We start from the raw sequence: 11,373 nt of genomic DNA, 5'->3' as shown, positions 1-11,373 counted from the left end.
GTTGGACTAGATGATCTCCAGAGGTCTCTTCCAACCTTGCTGATTCTATGATTCTGTGATTCTGCACAGATGTGGTGTTGTATAAATCGAAGATTTGGAGTGGACATATAAAATAGACATGTTAATTATATCCATAGTTTCATCTGGCCACTTGCCTATCTAGTATGAGCTGGCAATTTACCGTAGCTGTTGTGGCAGAAATGGGTATCGAGGAGGGATTTGAAATCAATGCATACAAAGCAGGAAAACATAGGAAATCAAATCAACTGCTAAATAACCCTGAACTGAACTCTGTGCCTTTCTTGCAGTCTGAGTTCTGCTGCTCTTCACAAACGTTTCAGGATCTTTGTCAATGCGGAAGCACTTGCTTTCTGGCTCTTTATTTTGCATTACTGGTATGAAATGGTGTTGATAGCCAAAGAAGCAAAGGCACAGGAGCTTAGTTCTTCCTTGAAACCAGTTGGACATTTCCGAATCTTCGGCAGATATACAGGCTGTATTGCAGACTGTGTGTACCTTTCTAGCTGCAGATAACTTTAAGAACATTAATTTGAAAGTCTCACTAATGCATGTAAATAAAAAGAAACCCAACAGCTCCACTCTGTCAAGCACAGTGTTGTTTCATAGACTCAATTTCAACTAACAAGCAAAGACTGGAGGAGAATAACTGTCGTCTCTGTTGCTGATCCAGTCATACGTGATGTTGAGTGCGGAAACCTACAAGTGACAGCAATTCAGAAGTCACTGCTGTATGAGGCTCTCTGAAAATTTTGGCAACTGAGAATATAAAATTCAGTGACGCCCGTCCGGAGAAAGGAATTTAAGATGGTTAACTGAGAAGAAGGCTCAGCCAGCAGAACAGGCTGGTTGTTGATGGAGCAAAAGGTAGAAGGAGGTGAGGAATTTTTTTTTTCCAGGCGTTATTTGCAGACATGCTGAGTGGAGTACTGCCCTTCTGTATCGTAAGCACTTACGTGGAAAGAGTGCTTTGGTGTCTGACAAGACGTCCCTTTGCAGTTTCGCTCTGCTCAGACTAGAAAAACCCTTCCTGGCCACTTGCAGGGACCTTACGGAGAAGGTTTGTTTTATTATTCTCTAAGCCTTCTCTTCTTGATTTAGGTTTTCTAACTTTTTGTGAGCTTATAAAAGACATTTGCATTAGCCTTTATATTTTGTTTTCTAAGGACGCGCTTCTGTCATGTGAGTTTTTGACATGCAGCAGCCCTGCTTGTGTGTACAGCATTAATCACACATGCAAATGGTCTCTGGGTTGCTCTGTAATAAATGCTTTAGTGTCAGGGTTCTCCTTGCAGAGCTTTCGGCTGTGCTTTGCTCGGCTCAAAATCGACAGTAGCTGGCACTTCTAATTTGATATGAGGAAAAATACATTGGCTTTGAGTGACATTGGGCTAATGCACATGGAGAGATGACATTTCTAATTTGTCATTTCAAGCACGTTAGCTCTCAGGTGTCAGTTCCTAATTATTTATAATGATTATTTTAATATATTGCTTATTGGTGCATTAGGATTTGCATTTATGAGTGATGGCAAGGACATCGAGCGCCTGTATCCCTTTTGTTGTTTCAATCCCAATGAAAATAAGTAAATATTATGCTCACAAACGAGTCACGATTCCTTCTATTTTGAAAGACTTTGTTAGAAAGAGGCTCTGTATTTCAGATGAGAAATACAGGTGGAACTACAGTCTCTCAATCATAGCTCCATTTCTTATAGTTTAGAATGGCACTAACAAGGTCGATTTATAGGAAACAGTCCATAATCAGTATATTGTTTATTCTGATACACAGAATCTTTAATTTTCATTGTTATTACTGCTTTTTTGAGTATAAATGGGTCTGTGGTCATTCTGAAGGGAGAAGAGTGCTTTCTTCCCAATGAAGCTAAAGTTTGCCCCATCCTAGTGCTGTATCTCATCCCTGGCAGTTGTAATGGGCAGGGAAAGAAAGCTGCAAGGGGACAGCGGCAAGGCGACATCCTTCCCTTGACATCCCTTCTGCCTTCTGGTGTTCAGCAGGTCACACAATTCCTGAGCTACACCGTGCTGTTTAATAGCCATCTCTGGACCTGTCTTGCATGAATTTTTAAGACTAAAGTCACACTTCTGACCTTCACAGTCTTCCGTGACAATAATTCCCGTGCTATGATTGTGTATTATGTGAAAAAATACTTTATTTTCTTTATTTTTAAACTTTGCACCTGACTATATCAATATGCTGTATGATGAGAAACAGCAACTAACTGTTCTTCAGTTTCACACGTCCCAACTGTATTCCACATCAGTTATTACTTTTCTAAATTGAAGAATCCTACTTTATTTATTATTTCTGCACATGGGTGTTATTCCATATCTTTGATATTCCTTCTTTCTGTTTTTTCTCCCCCATACATGGTTTAATTTGCCCCAGACTTGAAGTCCTGTTTTCAGTCCCAGTGGTGCTCCAGGGACTGTCAGTCTCTGCTGCAGAGTAGCTGATGAGTCTCGCTGCACATCCTCATTTGTGCGATGGGGATCTGTATTTGATCAGGATAGGTAGGCAGGGTACACAGATCAGTGAATTATCTAGGCAATACAGCAGAAGGAAGTAATTCTGTAACTTAAGGGTTTATAGCAGCACATTTTATTTCTGATTTAATCTCATAGTATTCTAATTTTTAACAATAAAGAAAACAAACATAACTAGAAAATATACATAGAAGGAGGCAGTAAATTAAACAGCTATAATAGGAAGGATTTTTCATAATATTATTTTTCATGACACATCTAAGGCATTTTAAACTTTGTCGTATTTAACAATGACAGCTGAGATTAATCTAATAACTTAATTTGTGAAGTATAATCTAGGCTGCTTTGTGGACCCCGAGTACTATGTTTTTAACACTTTGAACATTTTCTGCCTCAGACAGAAGTTTCAGTTGTAGTAAGAAATCTGCTATCAAAACCCAGGGTATATCAATATGAATTCTGTCTTCTAGCTCTTAGGGAAAGGAAGAATACAGAGCATCTAATGTTTGGTAAATTGTTACATTTCTTGTTTTCATCAAATTGGTTGTAGATGTGACAAATGCCTATCATCCCTTTGGACTGCATACAAATATTTGAAAGACTGTGGTTTTGCAAGAGCTGAAGCAAGGCCCATGTTTTATCATCGTATTGTTTTATGAGAGATCTTGAAGAGGAGGAGAAATGCCCCAAATATAAACTATTTTTTATAATTGCTGGATGACCAAGGAATTGTATTGTGTGCACTTTGTAAACACTCTTTCTAGTTCAGATCGTCCTCGGCTACCTCGTGGTCACCACACACACATTTAAGGCACGCTATTTCATGAATGTTTGTACTGAGAATGCTGCATTTTGCACTCTAGTCCTGTGATTTTTACCGTCAGGGCTAACCTCTAGCTTCAGCAAGTTTCATAGACAGGCTTATGTGCTGCAACAAATGCTTTTGGACTGATGCCGTGAAACCGGGCTGTTTTATATTAAATAGTTGCTTCTGATTATAAAATATTCAAATAAGTTGTGTATTAAAAACATATACAGTCAAAGCAACAAATATTTTCTACTTGGAAGACTTGGATGGCTGAGGGCTATGGAAAGTCCTGTTGCTGTTAGCTTATCAGTTTATCTGCAACCTGATCATTTATGGCAAATAGCTCTTGCACAGAAGTGGATACTTGATTCTTTTTTGACAGGGCGACTGAGCTATGCATTATCTTCCTTCCTCTAGATATGTTCCCTTTACTATATTAAGGTTAGAGGCAGGTGCAGAGCTAAGCAAGAAGTTTGTGCTGTCTCCTTTCAGCTCTTCTTATCTATAGAAATTTTTGTTTTCTAGAGCTAACAGTTCAATATGTTCAATATATTTTATGCACACTAAAAAGTATACTTTAAAAACAACACACTGAAAAGTATACTTTAAAAACAACAGTCTGGTCACTTTGTGGGTTTTTTTTTTTTTTTTTTTTTTTTTTTTTTCCCTTCCCTGCCATTCCTGGATTGCCCTGAAGTAGAGCAACATTTTTAAAATAATGGTACTTTCAGAGACAGAAGCTTGTTAGAGGGATGGAGCCACACACGGAAATTTATGATCCTTCGAGCAGGCTCCCGGTTGTTTGGCTTTTACCCTGTGTTTCTGATTTGGCATGGGTAGTTGAAGTATTGCTTTGTGTTACTCCACAGGTAATTTAGTAAGCAAATGTTTTTGTTCCTGCCAAAATGTTGGAGGGAAAAAACCCTCAGTGTCCTGCAGTAGTTTCTTGAGCGTTCAGTTCCAATGACATAGTGTCAAAAAACCTAAAAAGATACCACACAAAAAAGGCAGAAAGGAAAAATACTGTTTTTGCTAGGGCTACAGGAAAATGAAGTGCTGATTTCCCTTGTTGCCTTACTTATTCCCTTAGTGCCTGAATTCTGCACGCGAGCCGCAAACCCCGGCCCCCCCCCCCGGGGGAGGCAGCACCCTCTCGGCCGCTGAGCCGTGCCGGGGCTGGGCAGTGCACGTCCCCTCGGTTTGGGCCTCTCTGGTGGGCAAAGCCACTTGCTTGCCCTTCCTGTCCAGAGCAGGCAGATGTTCTTAAAATCTCTCCTGGTTTGGAAGAAGTTAATTTTCTATTTTCCAGAAGACGTTTTATACGGTCTCCACAGATGATTGACATACAAAATAAATAGCTCTCTCTCTGTACTCTGTCTTTTGCCTCATGCCTTGAATTTTAGTAGTATGGAGAGATGCATATTTGGGAGTTGTTCCACAGTGGCTTCTTTTTCTTAAATGATAGATTTTTTAAAAAAGCTGTCCTAACTGGGACTGCTGAAGAGGTCGCACCACCCGTGGTGTTTGCAGATTGCATGGTGAGCCATGGATGCTGGCTAATACAGCAGGGAGCAACGGCTTTGTCACAGCTAACTCTGACCAAAACCTGCTGCTTTTCCGTGTTCTGAAATGTTCTAAACACATGTATCATTAATGAGCAAAAGGATATGCAAAACCAGTCATTAAACATGATCTTTTATTTCTTTTAGCCAGTACTTAAGAAGTGAGAATGCTCTGGATTTTAGAGGGGGAAATGGTCTAATCTACCTCATACAAAATGACGTGGAAGGCATTACAAAGAGAGTAATGAAAACTTGTAGACCCATATCTTTAGGCTGGGTAAGCAAGTGTGCTGTAAAGCTGCACAATGAAGCTTGGTGAATGGAAGTCAATCTTGTAGTCCTACCAAGTAAAGAAGGTTTCTGTTCTGCCAGAGCTGGGTGGAATAGAGTATTACCTTGGTGAACCGGAAGGGGATTTTAAAAGATCAGTAAAGTATGATGAGGAAATGCTGTCTTACCAGGCGCAGGACGCTGGTTACTTTTACTTGAAGGCCAAATGTGAGCCAAAAGCCACATGTTCTCAGAATCTGCTCCTGATTGCAAAACCCTCTATCCAGAACCAGTTGTGTTTTGGTGGGGCTGAGCCTATACATAAAATTCTCTGGTCTTACCACTAAAACAGTGTATTCTCCCCAGGAGATTGCGAGGAAGGGCACTAATATGTTGTTTGTTGTCTAAAACTCAGAAACGGTGCAGATGCAGCAACAGATTTTGCTGCTGACACTGGCTTTTCCTGCTCCATTAATCTCTTCATCGTTCCCTGATGTTCTGAGAAAACGCGCTGGGCTTGTCTTGATGAGCTTGGCCCGCTAGCAAGGCAGAGGCATGGAGGCAGGGCTGCACCACTTCTCAAGTTGTATTAGGTGTGGGCAGGACACAATTCTCACAAAACTAAGACTGCTGCTTGTATTTTCTCCAGAACTTGGATTACACGATATTTTCTGTGTAACAAAACCAAGTGAACAATGCAGGTCTTGCCTTGCTGGAGCCCAGGGCAAAGGTGAAAGGCCCCAGGCTTTGGTTGTTTTTGGAAAGCTGAAAATTTCATAATGCTTTCGAGCCTTATGCCTGTTTTTCCATCTGAAATGCTAGATTTTTAGATGAACTCGAAAATATTACACTTAAGGAGAGTTACTTGCAGGGCAGTTGAAAGAGAGAGCAAAATTAATTCTCAGGAGATGAGGGAAAGGGGAGGGATGACAACAGGAGCTGCAAGCACCCATGGGCAGAGAAGCTGGGCTGGAAATGCTGGGACAGGAGTCAGTGACGGTGAATTCATTTTCCCTTCTTGAAAAAGGTCCTAGATTGGCCTTGTCTTAGCACAACCTCAATGCCGTTGTTAGCTCTGACTCCTTGAATGTTACCCTTTTTGTGACTCAAAGACCATGTTATAGAGCTTGAGATGAGAAAGCTTGCGTTTCATTTTGGATGCAGTCATGGATTTCTCTTGTGATCTATGGTAAACTGCCTAACTCCTTTCCTGAAAGGTGGAGAGAACTATCCTTCCTTTACCACAGCTCTAGCACATAGCTCTATAGTGTTGGTCTATACCACATGTGTTGTATCTTCTATTTGGTATAGCACATTGATGGGATTCAGTTCAGCTGGAGTCTCCAAGCTTTCCTACAGTGTCAATGAGCAAAAATAAAATGTCTCTTTCCAGTGCCTTGATGCGCAAAATTCTTGTTTTACTTCAGCATTAAGTTTGGATTATAATAGAAACAAATATTCTAGGTAGCTTTTTCTAACATCTTGATGCTCAAAATTTGGAAGTTTAGGGTAATGCTAGTTACTATTTCTTTAATATTTTGAATTTTATATTGCTTCTGACATTCTAGATTTCCATCTGCAATTTGATATTACCTTTAAATCCCATGTGCTTCCAGCAGTTCACCTGGAACTATTTCCACTCCCTTTTGCTTCCCTTCCCTCTTGCTTATCACAAGAGGTCCTCTGCTTTGCTCCAAAGGGCCATTAGTACATGGGTCTTCATGTAACTTTTGCGGCATGGTGTAAATAAAGCAAAAAATGGAAACTTTCTTCTCACCACACTGATGACGCAGACTGTTTTTGCCTTGAATTCACTGCTGTGCTCTGTCATTTGCTTTAATAGGTAGTTCAGATGCAGCCAGGAAGAATCTGTCTTGAATAATTCTGTCCCAACCTTTCTGGATGTGAAACCCCTATTTAAGTTATTTGCAGTGTTGTGGTATCTGATTATTTTGAATGTTCTGTTTATCTGCGCTTGTTTTCCCTCCCACTGCAGATGACATGACTGTGTCTAACGCTTAGGGGAAGAATATCCTAGCTGTATGTTTTTGACCAATTCAGCTGTTCTATTTATTTCTATTTCTAACAACAAAAAAAACCCTCTAGAAGTTGGTTAAATGCTTTATGCATCAAAGCTTGATGTTGTGTGTGGATGCCATAAGGTGATTGTTTCTCTACATGTCCAAGATTTATGGGAAGAAAATGGGAAAGAGAAGAGTTATATGAAACAAAAGCTTTAAACGGTCCTGTGGATAAACAGAGAGGAAAAAAAAGAAGAATTGCCTCAGTTATCATGGTCTTCTACTATTTCAACTGTCTTCTCAAACCAGTCAAACAAAAAGACAGGAAAGCAGATATAGGGGATATACTGAAGAATACCAGATACAGCACAAAGTTGCCTGGAGGAGGTCAGAAGAAAGAAGGAACAGGAAGTGTTCCTATAGGTTCATAATAGCTGATTTCTCTGCAGAGCCTGAAAAGCAGCTTTGGACACCTGAACTGGAGCATTACTGTGGCATCACAAAATAACTACGATCTCCGTGCAATACAGGTGCAAAACAGACGCACTGTGCCTGGACTTGAGGCTCTGCTGCTGGTCCAAAGGTGACCGGGCTAAAGGGCAGAGCGCAGGGACACCCTGCCTTTCCCATACTGTACCTGGCTGCTTTTGCCCCTATGCAAAGGGAGAGGTGAGAAAGGGGTCAGAAAGGATTATTTGCAAAAGTTTGTATCAGATGCAGGTTTTCAGGCTGAAGGAATGAGAGGATCTTAGAGAAGGGAAGAGCTGCTGGAGGTAGGCAGTTGGAGAGGCACTGGGCAAAGGGTCTCTGAGAAGGTCAGCGTTGAGCTGTGTGGGCTCAGCCTCTGTAGATGAGGAGGAGATGGGCAAGCAGCTCCGTCCCAGGGCTCGGGGTAGAGTGGACAGACGCAGAAGGGAGGTTGCTGCAGGTTCTTGGTTTTAACAGCAGGTTCAGGAACCACTAGCTAAAGCAGCCTGCAAACTAGGTCTGACTGGATTCACGAGGCAGGAAGGAAGATTGGTTTGTATGGACTAGAGAGAAGTAAGAGTCGAGAAGGACCACAGAAAGGAAAAGCACAATAACCATAAATGGGGTACGGCAGCCTCCGAGGAGGAAAAGAAGAACGAAGGATCCTAGCAGATCTGACTGACAAAGGGAGAGGAGAACTGAGGGCGACCTCAGATGGAGACGTGGGGCCAAAGAAACGCAGCACTGCAGCTGTGACATTTGTAACAAGGGGCTGGGGGAGAAGGCCGAGGGTGAATTAGGGGGTTGATTTTATTTGCACTAATTTGGGGATGTTAGGGAACCTTTTGGAGGGAGCTGCTAGTGAGAGAGCACAACCTGCGAATGCAAAAGGAAATCTTTTTTTTTTTAATGGCTATTAAATTTCTGAGTCTTAATGAGATAACAGCAAGGCTGTTATATATGATGTCTCCAGTGCATAGTTCAAAAGAAACTGGAACACAGCAAAGAGTTCACCAGACTTAAAGGAAAGGGAGAAAAAAAAAATCAAAAAAATGCAGCTTCTTAAAATGATGTCCTGGAGGCTTTTGGCAGTCCTTGTGCCTCTGTACTCCTGATTTATTTTATTTTATTTTATTTTATTTTATTTTATTTTATTTTATTTTATTTTTAAAGGAATGTCGAGACTGGTTGTCATTTTGCAAACTGCATGATGTAGCCAGGCTCAGCTTTGGTCAGGATCTTGCTTTCCCTTGCCCAACAAGCACTTGAGACGTTTTAGAGGTAAAATTTTGACTGAGTGTGCATGTCTCTCTGGTGGCTCCTGAGTGCTGCGGACGTGGCTTTGATTCGTCCTTTTCATCGATCCTGCCCAGTGTTTGTTCTGCTGTGAGTGACAACAGGAGGGTTAAAACAGTTGAATTGCCAAGGTGCTAATCACAAATACAGGACAGAACAAAACTTTCAGATGTAGCTTGTGAAAAGGAAGGGGAGAGAGTGGAGGAAAGGAAAGCAGCTGTATTTTTGGATGGCGATCCTGGCAGGTCTATCTGTCAAGAGGAAATCTCACATTAGGTAGTGGTTTTAGTCCAGAAATTCCCGTTATTGCTTTGCTGAAATCCTTACAAATTGATTTGCAGATTACATTCACGTCATTTCTCTCACAACTGAAATGTCATTTTTGCTAATAATGGGCATTTTGAAACAGGAAATGGATGAGGCACAACCCATTTGAAATTTTAAAGGCGATTTCGTGGAGGCAGAACGTAATCTGCCAAGGAGAGCTGGGATCCGTACCCGCGCTCTCCCAGCAAATGTCACAGGGCGTTCAGCGGCCGCGGGAGGGTCGAGCCTCGTGGGGAATGCAGCCCCGTAGAATCGAATCGGTTTTGAGGTATTTGTACCAGCATTTGTCATATCACGGGGTGAAACTCATCGCCCTGAAGTCAATGGACAGGCTTCCCCCACGCTGTCAGGGTTTACTAACATGAGGCGAATTGCTTTGCTATTTGCTGAAATAGAGAACGGTAACTTTTCTGTGGTGCTTCCTATGGCAGAGTTTTCCATACAAAGCCTGGAGAGAGCCGATTCTGCCTAATCCCCATGGGGAATTCAAAGAAGTCCTACAGTGAGCACACGTGAACAGCTGGATCATATCACACGGCACGTGTACTAAAGTAGCAGCTTCTTCTGAATTGCACTACTTTATAAAATGGATTTCTGAAGGTTAAATATTTTGTTCGTAATCCATAGCAAATACTTACAAAACTATCTGGACCTCCTAACTGGGCCACAGAATGGTCCAACTTTAATAAAAAGGAGGTGGACCTCCATTTTTCCGTCTGAAGCCTCAGATATTGCTTCCTTTAAAGAGGAGGTCTACTCGGCATTTCAGTAATGGCAGCATCAAAAAGACTCAAAATATAAATAATCGCTTGAATTTGCAGACACTTGGCTGGATTGCAAGTCTAATGTAATTTCAGTGAGTCTCCCCACAGCTAATACAAGTTCATGTTTATTTGAGCAGAGTTAGGAAACCCTTACCTTAAAGTAGATCAAATTGATTTTTTTACTTAACTTTCTCAAGGAATGCTGAGCAGTTTAACATGGATTGTACCCCAGTGATTATGATGAGAAAATAATTGAACTATTAAAAACAGTTGCTGCTTGGGATTTCTGTCTGAGAGTTTGCCTTACTTACGCATATAAAATGGTCTCAACAATAGAAACAAACATGTAATTACAGGTTCTTAAGTGCCGTTACAATGAAACAATTGCTTGAATGTGAAATCAGACTTTACAATATTAAAAAGAAATACACGTTTATTCTCACGTGTTCATTCTGTTCACTTGCAGTCTCTCACCATGCTGCTGCTGCTTTCTTTTTTTTTTTTTTTTTTTTTTCCAATTTTCCAGTTGGATTGTCAATTCTAGGCTTAAGGAAAATAAGGATTGAAATGCATAATTAAGAGGTGCTTTGTATAAACTGTGTATGTATGTACTTATTACTGAGGATTGGAAAGTTCTTGATGTTGAGAAATTCTTATTTGCTGAAATGAAAAGCTTTGGGGAAGCATTTCAAGCAAATATCTGTTAAGAAGACTCCTCAGGTTTTGAGTTGTGTGTGCAGGAAAAAGCTTGTTGAGAGACCCCTGTGGGCAAAGGCATTTGCCATTGGTTTTATGAGACCCCAGTTCAAACTTCAGAACTTTGACCATTACCAATCTCATTCCTCACTACCTTGTTTAAAATGTCATTTAGAGATTTTCAAATCCTAGCAATTTGTGTACACCCAAAAAAAAAAAAAAAAAAAAAAGGAAAAGAAAAAGAAAAGAAAACAGCAAAAAATGTGTAGAGCTTGCTTTTGTAATCCCTTTTCTTGGACAACTTAAAATCGCTTAGGGGCCTACAGACTGCAAATGAAAAGCCAGCTGTTCGTTTACACGCGCCGGGTGGAATATTGCCTACACTGGCAATAGTGTAGTGGCTGGCCTATTGCTGGGAAATCGGGTATCATATGCAATGGTGATTTAGCACTTGCTACTCAGAGTAGTTATCCTGCCTCTGCATTTTTCTCCTATTCTTTCTATGCCCATGCACGGTTGTCCCAGCCCATCCTCGCAACAAGCAAAACTCGGCGGTGAAATATGAAACAGTTTGTTAGCCTGAATTTTTTGTATGTTTGCTGTTGGTGGTGGTTTTTTTCTGGCCAGTTTCATTGT

The sequence above is a fragment of the Rhea pennata genome, chromosome 3 (genome assembly GCF_028389875.1).
Source record: "Rhea pennata isolate bPtePen1 chromosome 3, bPtePen1.pri, whole genome shotgun sequence".
NCBI lineage: Eukaryota > Metazoa > Chordata > Aves > Rheiformes > Rheidae > Rhea > Rhea pennata.
The sequence above is the reverse complement of the archived record's forward strand: the minus strand, read 5'-3'. Positions refer to the sequence as shown.